This window comes from Biomphalaria glabrata, chromosome 1 (assembly GCF_947242115.1).
Source record: "Biomphalaria glabrata chromosome 1, xgBioGlab47.1, whole genome shotgun sequence".
NCBI classification, from domain to species: Eukaryota; Metazoa; Mollusca; class Gastropoda; family Planorbidae; genus Biomphalaria; species Biomphalaria glabrata.
Window position 1 is genome coordinate 17,693,514 of NC_074711.1, and position 16,306 is coordinate 17,709,819.

General features: G+C 37.9%; 1 protein-coding gene across 3 annotated transcripts in view; it reads right to left on the bottom strand.

Annotated features, from left to right (window-relative positions):
* The window catches only part of LOC106053917 (cAMP-dependent protein kinase type II regulatory subunit-like), a 112,066-nt gene extending 95,760 nt beyond the window's left edge, over window positions 1–16,306 (bottom strand). For all 3 annotated transcript variants that reach the window (XM_056025785.1, XM_056025806.1, XM_056025800.1), the window contains exon 1: window positions 16,050–16,306. The gene's annotated coding sequence lies outside the window, so the exon portion shown is untranslated. The remainder of the gene's footprint in view (window positions 1–16,049) is intronic.

The following is a 16,306-nucleotide window of genomic DNA, read 5'->3' on the forward strand; positions in this document are numbered from 1 at the left end:
AAAAAAATAGTCTATAGATCGACCACACCTTGACAGCTATTGATTGACTGAAGGCACGTCATGCAGTGGTCAGTGGCACGGTGGTAGTTCAAACAATGAGACACTATTGATTTCCATACATCCAGTCAGCAGTGAACGCTTGGCGAGCTTCATTGATGCTTCCAGAAGAATGCGTCCAAACACGTCAACCATCAGTCCCAGAATTCTCAGATCGCTTCATTATTTTTTTATTCAACTTTACGCTGTGGGTCGGAAGGCGCGGTGGCTGAGTGGTAAAGCGCTTGGCTTTCGAACCGGGGATCCGATGTTCGAATACAGGTGAAGAATGGGATTTTTAATTCTGAGAACTTTAGGACGCATTTGAGTCCACACAGCTGTAATGGGTACCTGACATTAGTTGGGGAAGAGCAAAGGCGGTTATTCGTTGCCACATGGCAACCTCGTTTAACTGTGGACCACAGAAACAGATAACCTTTATATCATCTGCATTCATTGAGCATGTCTGAAAGGGGAACATTTTACATATTTTACGTTATGGGTTGTCGCTCTTTGTCGGGTTCCATAATTATGAATAAAATGCTATTTTGCTAGAAAAATAAAACTAGCTCCATGACATGATATTTTTAGATTACAAAATCTTTTATTTTAGATCTTTATTTTAAAAAAAAATTACAGTTGTATAAAACCACTTCATACAATGTTCTAACTGGTCGATTACGGTCACAACTGGATTAGACGGTAGAATTTGATGGAATTGATGATTCAGGCTTTATTTCTTAATTTAGGCTTCTAAGTTATGATTTGCGAATTTGGCCCCTAGGCTAAATTATAATGAAACACATTAGTTTTGAAAAATGAACAGAACATTACATAGGATTCTGAAATATATAATCCACTAACTAGATTGTCTCAGATCTACATGTTATATTGAAACAAACAATCATTCGAAATTTAAACCTTTATAGTTTTGACAAGAAAAGTTTTTTTGTGTTCGTTTAGTTTGTTCGACTCTCTCTCTCTCTCTCCGTGTGTGTGTCTGACCCTTTCTTTCTATCTCTCTCTCTCTCTCTCTCTCTCTCTCTCTCTCTCTCTGTGTGTGTCTCTTTCTTTGTTGCTATTACTCATAGACATATCAATAGCTTGGCTGGTCCACACACTTTCATGGTAAGTTTATCACATGGGCATCATGCATCACTGGTCACTATACAGAGACAGCTAAGAATCGATGGATGCCATTTGACATGTGGACGCCGGAAGTGGTAGATCTCATAATGAGCTATTTCCACTAGAGCTGGCTCATTTCTACATGGCACCATTTTTTTTCCAATTACGCTTTTATTTTCCTCTTTGATAATGCAAGTTATCTCTCTTGGGCTCCTAGTTACCCCCTTATTGGCTCCCAGAAGAGAATATGTAAAACTTTTTTTTTTATAGGAGTTTGTTTGAGTAAGGGCAATAGGGCTTCATTTGAGTGAGGGCAATAGGGCTTCATTTGAGTGAGGGCAATAGGGCTTCATTTGAATGAGGGTAATGGGGCTTGTGTGCGCGGTAATGTGTATTGTTAAAGCATTATTTTTTTCCGCAGCTTTAATAAGACTCGACATAGATCTAAGTCTTTGAAAAAATAGCAATAATATAAGATAATCATGTGTTAGGGACTTCTATTCTGTAGGTTTATACGTGACAATTATTTTAGACATTACACTTAAGTAGGTTGCTAATGATAATAGCATTTTAAGGGGCTATTTATTAAAAAGTGACATACAATTCATTTTATTCAGGAAAACCAGTGACTTGGCAGAATTTAAGTCATTGGTTAATATGCATGACTAAATGCATGACGCGTAGGACGTAATCATCTTCTTTTTTGAAGTAACGTCTGTATTATATAAGATAAGAAGATAAGATATTCAGAAATGAAGATTATTACGTAATAGCTCTAGAGCTACTGCAGGATGACAGCAGGGTTCGACCATGAGACCATTATGTAGACAGACCGAATAGCATGCCACATGGCCACAGGCCAGGCTGCCATATATTAAAAGCTGGGATGTTTCAAACACATTGATTTGTTCATCACCGGCCTGTATATATGTCAGTTGTACGATACTCAATACAGTTGCAGAAAGTAAAAAGCAACTGAAAATGTCAGAGATCTAAGGTAGATAACACAGTAGGTCTTCAATTGTTAAATTTGGGGTGTGTTGATAAAAAACCGCTTGGCCAATATCAATGGGACTGGAATTTGAATCGAGTTTGATTAGCCGTCTCCCTGACAACCCTTTCCTTCCACAGTGGAGATTTTCACCATGAACTAAACAATGTCAAGGACGCTTCACTGTTGCCAACTAAATACGAAAAAACTGAGCTCTAATTTTAACACTTTCTCAATGCGTGGCAGTTCATCTTGGTATCAAATCTCCTAGTTAAAAAGTGCACAAGTATTAGGATTGACATTAAAAACACACACACATTGCAATCAACATTTCCGTTTGTACAGCGGATACACCAACAATCTTGCTATTTATAGTTTATTTATAGTTTACTTCGCAATGTTTGAACATCTCCACTATCAACAAAAGATATTGGACCGTAACGCACAATATACAAGAGCAATTCGAAAACAAAAAATCTAAGTGTCCTTTTCATCTCGTCCTATCACGCCAATACACGTGAAAACACGAGAACACGAGCTAGAAAGCATTGGAGATGTTCCTTCAGCGTCTTCTCCTCACATTTCCTTATTCAACCCTAACACACACACACACAGAGAGAGAGAGAGAGAGAGAGAGAGAGCGTGGTCTCCTCCTGGTCCAGATGTCACCATTCCCTTTGAGTTTTAAAGCCTAATACTTATATTCTTCCTAAAATGTAACAAAAAATGTAATTACAAGTTTTTCTTTTCTTTCCAATAAAATTGACCCGTAAAAATACAGCAAACTATTTGGAGATTTCTCTTATTTAGATTGCTCGCTTTGCAACCATTGATTTTAGAAACACACATTTGTTAAGAATACATTGAAATGTATATTAAAGACGTGTTCTATCCAAAGTAAGAAAGGGAGACTATTGTCACTCAGGTCACAGATTTTTTTTTAATGATCAATTTATTGATGAACTTAAGACCTAGAAGACATGGAAGGAAAAAAAATCTACACATTCTTCTGTTATTGAAGGAAAATGGCGAAGACGACTGAAAGAAAAAAAAGAATGCCAACCGATAGATTAGGCATCCATCCAGTGGCTTAGCTAGGGTATTTGATGCCCTGTGCGGCCCGCACCACACTGCTAGCTACGCCACTGCATCCATCTATTGTGGACTTCACAACCACGCATTAGTAAGCATTATGTGGGTGAAGCAAATACAAAAGGATATACTTATAGTGTACACTTTCAATATATCTACAAATCAGTTCAGGGCTTTGGGAATTTCTTCTGAACAAAGTACCAGAAAATGACAAACAAAATATCTATAAGAAAAAGACTGCTTATATTAAATGAAATTTGATCATTTATTGTTAATAACTAATATACATGATTTTTAATAGATCTTTGTTGGCCTCCTTCAGTCGTAGAACGACTGTGGTTCATCTCGCACACTTCCTCATGTGGCTGTGGAGCCCTAGTGTGGTCTAGAGCTATCTTCCCAATGGTCAGTATTGATGTTCACTGATTTGAGGTCCCGTTTTATTATATCTATGTAACGGAGGTGGGGGCGACCAGTTTTTCTTGAGCCAGTCGCAAGTTGTCCATAGAGGATGACTTTCGAGATGCGATTGTCCTCCATCCGACGAACAAGTCCAAGCCAGCGCAAGTGACGTTGTCTGAGGCCTGTAAAGATGCTGGGAATACCTGTTCGCGCAAGGATCTCAGTATTGCACACTTTTTCTTTCCATGTGATTTTCAAGATCCTACGGAGACATCGCAAATGGAATGAGTTTAGTTTTTCTCTTGCTTTGCGTAGGTGGTCCATGATTCACTGCCATACAGTAGTGTACTCATAACGCATGCCTTGAAGACTTTCATTTTGGTCACTGTAGTGAGCTTCTGGTTTTCTCAAACTCTTGGCCTGAGTCTAGCGAAGGTCGTGGCAGCCTTCCCTATGCATTTATGCGTTTTTTAAATCTCCTCTTCTAGAGACAGGTCATCTTGAATTGTGGATCCCAGATCCCAGATAGCAGAATTCATTTTATCGTCTATGAGGATAGAGAGTGGTGCTGTAGCAGGTGGTCCCATAACATTTGTTTTCTTCGTGCTAATAGTCAAGCCATATTCTTTACAGACCTGAGAGAAGCGGAACAGTTCCTCTTGTGTGTGTGCCACTACCGCTGCGTCATCCGCGAATAATATGTCTGTTACGAGGGTGGTTCTAATTTTAGTTTTGGCCCTCAGTCTTGCAATATTTAGGAGTTTGCCATCAAATCTGGAATGAAGATAGATGCCTTCGGTGGATTTGTCAAACGAGTTGTGGATTAGCAGTGAAAATAGTATTCCAAAGAGGGTTGGGGCCAGGACACATCCTTGTTTAAATCCGCTGTTAATACTGAAACTTTCGGAGCTGGCACCGTTGAATAGCACTGTACCAATCATATTTTGGTGGAAAGATACGATTATATTTTGTAGCTTATTTGGAGAGCCTATTATCTGTAAAATTTTAAAGAGGAAAAGCAAGCAGATCCATACTAACAATAATAAATTTGTGCCATAGAAAAATTCTTTATTAATTGTTTTTGTGTTACGCCTCTTTCATGCTTGCAGTATGATCAGGGCTCTGAAGTCGAAGTCTCCACGATGGATGGCCGACATGCTTGCCATTAAGCTATTCCATGTTTTTTTTTAATAGCAAATTTAATTTAAAAAAAAAATTAATAGATAAACTAGAATTGTTCCCGTGTGGCCAACGAGCTAGTAATTCTTTTCACAGCAATATCAAATGTTAAATTTCTAGAAAAATCGTTAGAGCCTATTTGAGATCCTTGTCCAGGTCCGCCTTCCACCCAGCCTCCAGGTTTCATGAAGTTCGGACTTGAATAGAGGTATTGTAATAAGGGACCACACCATTATCACTTGAAATACCATTAGTGGTACGCCGTACCTCAGTCTGTAAACCATTGCACTAGATCTAGAAATATTTTTTTTTTTAAAGTCTCCAGAGCTAACGATTTTACAGTAGACACATGAACTCACTAATGTACAGTTTCCGGCCGAAGGTGAGATTTGAATACGTCATCTTCGTTTTGATGGCCTCGGTTGTTTCCCCTCCGCTAACACATACTCGCGAACACAACAAACACATACTCTCAACACACAAATACACACACACACATCGAATTGTATTGTTATTGAAACAATGTTTAAACTTTGAGAATTAGGCTCTGTCATTGTCTAGTAACAGTCCATTAGTTGTTTGTCGATGGGTGTAGCTATAAGTGTGCTTGTGTCTAAGTAAGCGTGTTGGTGTGCTCGTGAAACTATATGTTTGTAGCTATAAGTGTGCTTGTGTCTAAGTAAGCGTGTTGGTGTGCTCGTGAAACTATATGTTTGTAGCTATAAGTGTGCTTGTGTCTAAGTAAGCGTGTTGGTGTGCTCGTGAAACTATATGTTTGTAGCTATAAAAAAAATACTATCAATGAACATAGAATATATCGAACATTGTTCTATCTGTAGGTATGAGAATGTGTAACCTCGTGTGTATGTGTGTTAGTGTCTGTATGTATGTAACTGATTGTGTGTTTGTGATAGGTCATATATATATATATGCATGTATGTATGTTTGTATGTATGTATATGTGTGTGTGTGTATGATCGTCTGTTTGGAAACTTGTTTAAGACGTGTGTAAAAGATTACCCATGCTGCAGGGTGGGCAGGGGATGTGGGCTCTATGAAGTTCTGGGGTGTATTCACGTCATCAGGACCAAGGAAGATTCATTATTGTCTAAGTTTCACCACTCTGCTATCTACACTGTTGTAAACAGGTGTCGAGTTACCTGACGTCAGGGTATTAGGCAGTACTGCTATGTTACAGCGACCAGTAATACACTTTACATTTAAACAGGAGTTCAAAGTTTTACTTTGCAGGGTTAGTTTATCACTGTACTGGGGGAGTCTGAAACCAGAGCTGAAGGATGTCTACGGTGTCCATTTTTATAATGTCAATTTACTTTTTATTTCCTAACAACGATATATATTCCCTAGAAACTTAAAACTCTTACGTCAGACAAAATAATATTAAATTTAAACAGGACCGTTTCCAAATAAAGACACGAGTAGGCGGTCACTTGGGGAGGACAAAATTAAGGAGCCGGTAGAAGATCAGAATGAGATAGAAAGCAAGAGGCACGTAGATATATATAGAGAGAGGGGAGAGAGAGAGAGAGAACCAAGGGGGTTGGTTACATTTCAGAAAACGAAAATTTTGCGATAAAACCCACATTTCCTTCACATTGTTTACTATTACACTGTAGGATTGGGTTCGAATCCCATCAATAACCCTCTGAAGCCATTCGATACTTCTCTATTTAGCCTGACATTGTCGTGTCTAGAACGTCTCAGTTTTATGCCATAAAACTATCTATACACTTAGAGATTAAGCGTTTATGGAAATTATCCAAAATAACAATATGCCCCATTGTTATATCAACCGAGGGGATAATAACAACTGACCTCACATAATATCTTCAAGGCCCACAACATTCCTAGGGACATCCTCGTCGCCTGTCAGAGGGCGGACCTGCCACATCACCAGAAAATTCCTCAGTGGAGAGTGTTAAAGGGACTACAATGTTGTTTCTCTTTAACGAAACTCGACCCTGGCAGCGCCAGAGAATGACTACTCATTCGTTTCTAATATAATAATAATAATAATAATAATAATAACAGGGCTTGTTCAAAGATTAATAAGGAATGCAGAATTTCACTTGGATACGCAGTCCCAACTGCGACCTACATACTTTGCCACGTCCAGCACAGTCATAACCATTTCCCTGCGGTGGTTATAATTTAGATTTTCTTTTCGCTGTCTACGTCTGTCCTCGGCAGTGGATTTTCTTATGTATACATAGATCTACATTGAAATGGAAAGTTGTGTGTGTGTATATATATATATATATATATATATATATATATATATATATATATATATATATATATATATATATATATATATAACCATTAAAATCAAATTTATTTTATCAATAAAAGTTTTCAAGAGAATTACGGGTTAGATGAACTAATGTCTAGAGCTGTAACATAACGATATAGTCTTCACAAGAGTGAAAAGCAAAAACCAGTTTACATTATGATTATAGGCCATGTGCAGTGTACAAATCATAGCGTCGAAAGGTGGTGGTGGGCAGCGTATGTTGGTTAACATACTATGTCAATGGGCAGTGGAAGTGGGTTAACATCATTGTGGTTGCAAAGTTGATAAATCAAAATGAGATGATACTGATTTCTGAACAGCTGGCGTATCCTGTTTATAGAGGTCTAAAGGCTACAATCTCACGGATTGTTGGCTCTCCATCAAAGGAGTTTAAAATTTGAATATTCTGAACAGAAAACAGACGATAACAGACATCCTTCTCTTTAACACACACACACAACATACTGACACACATTTTTTTTTAAGGCCAACCCATTAAACCCCCAAAAGATCTAGTAGCAGAAAGGTCGTCTTACTGGAGTGGAAACATTTCCTGGATAGGGATTGTAAATAGATTTACTATTCATTGCTCTTTTGGGCTTAAACTGAATTGTCAGTGCTAGGTATTTCTCCCCAGTTTCCAGATGAAATAACAATCACCTTACAGGGCCTACACTTGCTGTTAATTGTAATGGACCGCGTCACTAATGAAATACTCTACACTTCTATCATACACTAGTTCAAAACTTGGTAAGTTCGGCAAAGTCAACTTCTTGTGTCGGAAACTTATTGGGACATTTTCTGACATGGCTGGAAATCTATAAATAGCTCAGCTTTTTGGTGTCTCCGGTGTACAAACTCAAGAAGTTGATCAGCTTTTTAAAGTGATATATATGTCAGTGTGTTTATTTTAGCACTACACAATCATTTTTTAACGCTTTTTTTGTTTGTAACTTTCATTTACTTGGCAATTTTGAAGCTCTATCTAGCGTCATTGACATTAATTTATAGTGAAAATAGCAATATTTGAACCTTATATTAAACGAGCATACTTTTAATAGAGAGACAGAAAGAGAGAGAGAGAGAGAAAGAGAGAGAGAGAAAGAGACAGACACATAGTCTAATCTCAAATCAGCAATGTCCAATAGTATGGGGCACTTTTCAACAATGGAAATATTTTTAATATAAAAGTAGTATCTTGTTTTGTTTCCTTATTGTGGAGAGACTCGTACAAGGCTTACGTCATGGATTCCTTTCAACTCGTTTACTTTCATGCCCGCCAATCAGAACACTATCTTTAGTATCCTTACTTTCATGCCCGCCAATCAGAACACTATCTTTAGTATCCTTACTTTCATGCCCGCCAATCAGAACACTATCTTTAGTATCCTTACTTTCAGTGATACGTTGATTTCTTTCTTGCACCTCATCTCTAGGTCAACAACACATTTTATTCTTTCGTTTGAAATGTTTAGATTCGCGCATGTGTAGCAGCACTGTTACAGTATCGGAGTAAATGTTTTGAAGTATTTATTTTGAATCTAATCTTGGTATTTTTGGTCCACTAACTGGAAAGCAAGTAGATATCAAGTTACCTTCTCATGCCACAACCAACTTACATAAGAATATATTATCTCCTCTCCCCCCCCCCCCCCCATTTAGTTTGAACTGTATTGCCGCGCTTACGTGATGTGAAACGAACTCAGTGGGCAGGTCTGACCTTGTTACACGTTAAAGCGAAAGCAACGGGAATCATGCCCTGTGTCCTGGCAGAACCCCACATCTCTATAAGCTGCTCAGTTGACGTTGTTATCTCAACCCATGAAATACAAGAGAGAACGAAACTCCTAACGAAGAACCCCAGTCTCTGTTACCTTATCATGGCTAGTCACTGCCATACCTAGACACTGTCACATTGAGTCACTGTCGCATCAAGACACTGCTACTGCCAGAAGAAGCAACATAAGACAATGCCAAATCCAGACACTCAAAAATTGACACTGTCACATCAATACTCTGTCACGTCAAGAAACTGCCATATCAAGACATGGCTATGTCTAGTGATATTAAGAGAAAGACACACTGGAAACTACTTGGCAATAGTGTTTACTCTAAACTAGCATCTAAACCAACATTCCCAACCTTTAGATGAGTATGGTGTCTACACATGGACTGGGTACTCAAAGAAACGTCAGTATAGCGAGCATTGCAAATGTATAAATAAATATGTGGATTCCATATAAATGCTTAGTGGTGGAATAATACAGAGTGATGACTATAATGTAGATGGAAGGGTCACTTGTAAATACATGTAGATTACTTTGGAGGACATTAAGTAGAGCTGGTCAGAAGTACACTGGGTCAGGAGACGTCAATTTACTAATTGCAGACAATTATGTTAGTTCTACTTTGTATTTGTTAATGTCTGTGTGTACGTTAGTTTATTGCTAATAAGTGTTAGCTCCACTCTCTCTCTCTCGTTCATTCTTTCTTCACCCTTGCTTTTATGTCTCTATACACACTGTCTCTCTCTCTCTCTCTCTCCCTCATTGTATGTAAATCTATATGTTTTAATCGCGTGTGTAGCAGTGTCACATACAATTCTGTTTAGTATCAACACTAAAGAATGTCGTCAGTTCGTCTAGTTCAACACAATGAAATATTCATGTATTCAAGGAACACATACCTACATCACATTGCTCCTAGAACGGAAAAATGGACCACAACAACAAAAAAGTCACTCATGAGAAATAGACCCCAACCCTAACTCTAACAATAAATTATTCCAAACTTTTATGGCCGTCGATATCTGATGCAAATTGCATCGACCCACGCCAAGAATTGAACGGAAACTTGGAGGAATAATACCATTAGAGCTACATAAATAATTTGAAGTTCCAGTTTCTCACGCAGCTCTAATGTTGCTGGCTGTCTCTCTCACTTCTTTGCTGCAATAGAACAATGAGATATTGTGGAAGTTCCAGACCCCGTAGAGCTATCCGTCTGGCATTTTTGTCAGAAATAAATATGCAGATGTGCACAAACATGTCAATTTATATAAGGCACCTTCCACCACAACAATTATATCCAGAGTCAAATGTTGCTGTTATTTGTTATTTATTTCTTTAATATTGTAGTTAAAAAGCAATCTTTTTATTGTGGACATTTCATTTGGTCCACAGTGAACTTGTGGTCCAAATAATCTTACTGTGGTCCATGGTGATCCGTGATCCCGTGGATCTCTATTGTTTACGAATGCCTTGTGACGCTCGATGTCTGTGTTCAACTTGATCATGTAGATAAACGCAACACTCAACACATACTGTCTTCAAAGGGGTTTCCTGTCTTACATAGTGACTAGGGCAGACCGTCAGGTGTGCGGGTACAAATGGTACAAGCCTGATAAAACTGTGCACTGAGTGATAGACCAAAACATGATTGCACCATTTCACATACACAATGGACAAAACAACAACATTGCGCTAGTTCTGATCATAAGCAATCTCTTTCTCACTCTCTTTCTCTCTTTCTTTCTCTCTCTCTTTCTCTCTTTCTCACTCTCTCTCTCTCTCTCTCTCTCTCTTCAATATTTGTAAGTGTATATATTCTCTCTTTATTTTTGTCTCTTAGAGGTTTTTGTTTTGTTGTAGTTTTTATTTTACCTTAATTCAATCAGAAATCATTAACTATTTCATTTATGAGTTAATATTCCAATGAGTTAACATTCCCACTTCCCGTCACGTGGGTCAGCCAGAAAACGGAGCAACTCTTGGTTACGAAGTGACTCACTTTTCAGAAATATTAAAAAAAAAAAAGAATAATTAAAAAGTATACCTGGGGAAAGGTCAAGCTGTCCTCCATCATCAATCAGATTTGCAATCCCCAGTGATGACCTACTGACAGTTTGCAGTCCCCAGTGATGACCTACTGACAGTTTGCAGTCCCCAGTGATGACCTACTGACAGTTTGCAATCCCCAGTGATGACCTACTCACAGTTTGCAATCCCCAGTGATGACCTACTGACAGTTTGCAGTCCTACAAAACGAAGAATAACGTTGTATCATCTAGTTCTCACAAAGACGTCTAGCCAATATGTCAGACCTGATAGAGGAATGGTGAGCTAAAGAAAACTGTGGCCATGGAGTCGATTTTGATTTCATTACTAGTTGGCACACGTGGCTGAAAGGTATCGGTGATCGATTTCTACGATTGATTCTCGATTTTAAAGTAAAAAATGTTATGGTAAAGAAAAACGTTATCGACGCTGGAGAGGAATTATTCACAATGAAATAATGTCTGTTAAACTGAATTTCATTGGTTAACAATCAAAGTTGAAATTGAGTACACATGATATCTATCTAAGGTCAGTTAATTAATGTCTACCAGGCGGTGGTTCTCTCAACCCTTCTATATGGCTCTGAGACATGGACACTATACAGAACAAACTAAGACTTCTTGAACGCTTTCACCAAAGATGCTTGCGCTCCAAACAGCGATGTCCTTGCGAACGCCGGTATGGACAGTATAGAGGGACCTCTTATGGTCCGACAGTTACGCTGGGCAGGGCACCTATCCTGTATGGGAGACGAACGTATGCCAGAGGCAGTCTTTTTTGGTGAGCTAAAAGGTTGTCGACGTAACAGAGGCGCCCCGCGGAAACGCTTCAAAGGCCAGCTTTGGCGTCAACTTTCCTTAACTGACATAGAAGAGATCACCTGGTTGCATGCGGCCTCAGAACGAGTCAGCTGGAGGTCACTCACGAAGGCCGCGGGATACACATTAGAGACCAAAAGAAAATCCGCTGCCGAGGACTAGCGCAGACGGCGAAAAGAAAATCTAAATCGACCACAATGGTTATGCTTGCCTTGGAGGTGGCGAAATATGTAGGTCACAGCTGGGGCTGCGCAGCCACGGGAAATACTGCATTCCTCACTAATCTTCGGAGTCGAGAAGACAAGCCTTATTATATATATTCACAGAGAGAGAGAGAGAGAATGAGACAAAGTAAGAGATCTTTATGAACAGTCGCCATGAAGCCTAGGATAGTTTAATTTACTTTCACACCAAAAGCTATGACAAAAACAGACACACAAAGTTTTTAAGAAGTATTATTCTCTAGGTATAGTAGAAGACACTGAATTCTATAGTTTCTCAGTTATGTTTCTTTTTGCAAAGCTTACATCAACTCACTCTGTCTGTCAGTCTGTCACAATGTTTGAACATGTTCAAATTTGCATAATTATTCGTAGTCGATGATAATGTACGAATCATTAGAAAAATTAACCAATTAGTTAACCATTTAGTACTAATTAATTAATTTTGTTTTATATAAACTTGGTTTTCATATTAATTTATTTTCAATTCTCCTAGGTCAAATAATTCTGAATGATTAAAGACTTCATTTTTGTAGTTATTTGGAACACTACAAGATATTACTTATGAACTGCTCAAAGGATTTGCTCGGTTTTATCCATTTGAACTAAAAGACGCGAATTATTATTAGTTAAGTGGATCTAGCGTTAGGATCTAGTGTAAGGATCTAGTTTGAAACACGACTACATCAGATATGCTCAAAGGTATCTTTTGATTTAGCTGGGATATATCCAAATAGATTGATATGTGAATCTCTAAAATGTGTCGATGTTTTTTGTTCAATCAAGAGTTTAGATACTATTGTTCGAGATTTTTATTTGATTTAGATGTCTGATACCTCTGTCACTCTGTGAATAGCATAAAAGGGAGCCTGGTCATGTGGTATCCTATCAGAACTGTCTCGAAGGTCTTGTGTTCGGACCCTGCTCGCTGCCACCCACCCCATACCCACGTTGTTCTATGAGAGCTTAGGGCTAGGATCTAATTATCTTCAGAATCTGAAGGAAAATCCGAAACATGCAAAACATTTGACAAACAAACAATTCGTCTACTATAAATGAGCGAGACCTTGTGTTTGGGTACGTAGACCTCAAAGTAATGAGAACCTCTTCAGGTGGAGAGAGAACACACTGGCGGTCTTGTGACGTCACACGGTCTCCTGTGAATTATCTTAGCGCAACTCATTAGGGCAGCATCTAATTACAGGCTAACAGCTGAGACAGAACCGGACTTGTCCGGTCACTTGTTGTCAGCGAGTAGTACTGCTGCACCCCCCCTCCCTTCTCGTACCCCCCCCCTCCTTCTCCAAGAGTGTGTCAAGGAACAGGCAACCCATTCTCTGAAAGCCTCAGTTGGTCATCAAATATTTATATCCGCAAATAGTAAATTCTTCGTCCGCGAAATAGTGAGTCTTTGTTTGAGTACAGAGGTGTTGGCTTGGCAACTTTTTTTTTCATGTATTTATTTAATTACACACGCACGCGCGCACACATTCAAATAGGCCATTGTCACGTGAACTGTTTATGTTGGTTAGGTTCATGTAGGCCTATGGGAGATGTGGGGAGAGAAATTACTGAATGTGTGGAAGGTGTGTGTGTGAGAGAGAGTGAGAGAGAGAGGTTTTTTTTTCATATATGTGTTTAATGTGTTTAAAGAACCACTAATGGTGGTCATGTTGTAGTGTGGGAAGTGACTGATGAGCACCATTCACATAGTTCTTGTTGAAACCAAAAAAAAAAAAAATATTCGTTAGACATTAAAACTGGGAGAAAGAAAGAATGTTATAGAAGTGTCAACAGTAAAAGTGGGAGAAAGAAAGACTTACAGAAGTGTCCACATTGAGACTTGGAGAAAGAAAGACTTACAGAAGTGTCCACATTGAGACTTGGAGAAAGAAAGACTTACAGAAGTGTCCACATTGAGACTTGGAGAAAGAAAGACTTACAGAAGTGTCAACATTGAGACTGGGAGAAAGAAAGACTTACAGAAGTGTCAACATTGAGACTTGGAGAAAGAAGGGCTGTTATAGAAGTGTCCACATTGAGACTTGGAGAAAGAAAGACTGTTATAGAAATAGAAGTGTCTACATTGAGTGTGACAAGACTAAAGTCAGAGTCGTCTTTAAGAGGACGTCACAAATATAAGGGATCTATCCCACTTAAAGGCAAAGAGGGTTCAAGGATCTCGTCGATCAAATGAAACCTTGAACCTTTATTTAAAAAAAAACTGTAGGTAATAGGAAGATATGCAGTTGTTTTAACGAACACATTGATTCAGTAGAAATAACTTCAATATGTATTTCTTGAAAAAAAAAAAATGTTAATTCCGCTAGTTGCGTATAGAAAAGTAATTCAAATTCAGAACTCGTGTTCCTTTTCTTTATATATTGAATATTGCTACCTGGCAAACCTAGGTTTCCGGAAGCTAAGCAAAAAGATCATTACATTGTACATTATTATATTTTAGGATTTTTTAAATGTTCATTTTGCTCTCGTTGTGTATGTCAATGTGAAGAGAAAGTCCCAGATATAGTTTACTTGAATAAAGTGTACTTGGATATAGTGTACTTGAATATAGTGTACTTGAATATAGTGTACTTGAATAAAGTGTACTTGGATATAGTGAACTTGAATATAGTGTACTTGAATATAGTGTACTTGAATATAGTGTACTTGAATAAAGTGTACTTGAATATAGTGTACTTGGATAAAGTGTAGTTGAATATAGTGTACTTGAATATAGTGTACTTGAATAAAGTGTACTTGAATAAAGTGTACTTGAATATAGTGTACTTGAATAAAGTGTACTTGAATATAGTGTACTTGAATATAGTGTAGTTGAATATAGTGTAGTTGAATATAGTGTACTTGGATATAGTGTACTTGAATATAGTGTAGTTGAATAAAGTGTACTTGAATATAGTGTAGTTGAATATAGTGTACTTGAATAAAGTGTACTTGAATATAGTGTAGTTGAATAAAGTGTACTTGAATATAGTGTAGTTGAATAAAGTGTACTTGGATATAGTGTACTTGAATAAAGTGTACTTGGATATAGTGTACTTGAATATAGTGTACTTGGATAATGTGTACTTGGATATAGTGCACTAGGATATAGTGTACTTCAATTTAGTGTACTTGGATATAATGTACTTGGATAATGTGTAATTGGATATAGTGTACTTGAATATTGTGTACTTGACGGATATAAGAAAACAAAGTTTTACAAATTCCAAAATGGTTGTGAAGGATGCAGTGATAAAGTGCCAGCTATGTATCAAGGGTGTAACCAATCTAGAATGATGTCATTTGTTTTTCAATAAGCTGATTTTATTGATGGATCTCCCCCCCCCCCCTTTTTTCTATTTGCTGGTTGCTGAAGACACAAGATGCATGCCCATTTTTGAAGACCAAAGAAGAATATCTATTGCTGGACATGGCATGATTGATGTCCAATGCTGGAAACCCCTCTATGCATATGAATGGTAATAATCCATGTATACCCATTCCTTTACTTACTTCTGTTCCTACGAATTATGCGCATTGCAAATACCCCATAATGCATCGCAAGGTACGCCATGCGGAGACAATCTATCCATGTCCAAGATTATTTCACTAGCAGACTAACTTGACAGTTATAAGGGGAGGTAAACAGTATTTCAAAATGTGAAAAGTACTAACGATACTTTACAAATCTATGTCTCCTTACTTGGATGATAATATAAACAAAGAAAGAAAATATAAACTAATGGTAACAGTTGAATTGTTAATAGAAAACTAAGACTAAATAAGTGACCACTGCAGTTTTGTGAACCTAAAATCATACCTTGCAAACTCTCCGTCAGAAAAACAAACACAAAAAATTCTTAATAAAATCCAATGCAAACTTATTGGAATTTAAATTCTCATGCAATAAAAGTCATCTTTCCCAATAGTCATTAATAAGTAAAGATTTGTCAATGAGGTTCTAAATATCAAATCTTGCACTCACCACAAAAATGAATAATAAACTAAAAACAAAACAGCCGTACTCACCACTATATCCACCCAGCAAATAGAACACTCAGTACTGCTCACAAGTCTCGCCTGCTAAATATCCCAATAGATCAGTCACGGAAACTTTAGTTTCTTTATGCGTATGTGTGCTGAGGTGATTTTTTGTTTCACTTAGTATTTCGTAAAACTTATTTTATTATTCCCGGTCCACGCAGAAATGTTTTTTTTTCCCACTCGGCCAACTTCTCTCTCGCCTATTGGTCTCGGGGGTTGTCGTTTCACCGCAGCCCTACATA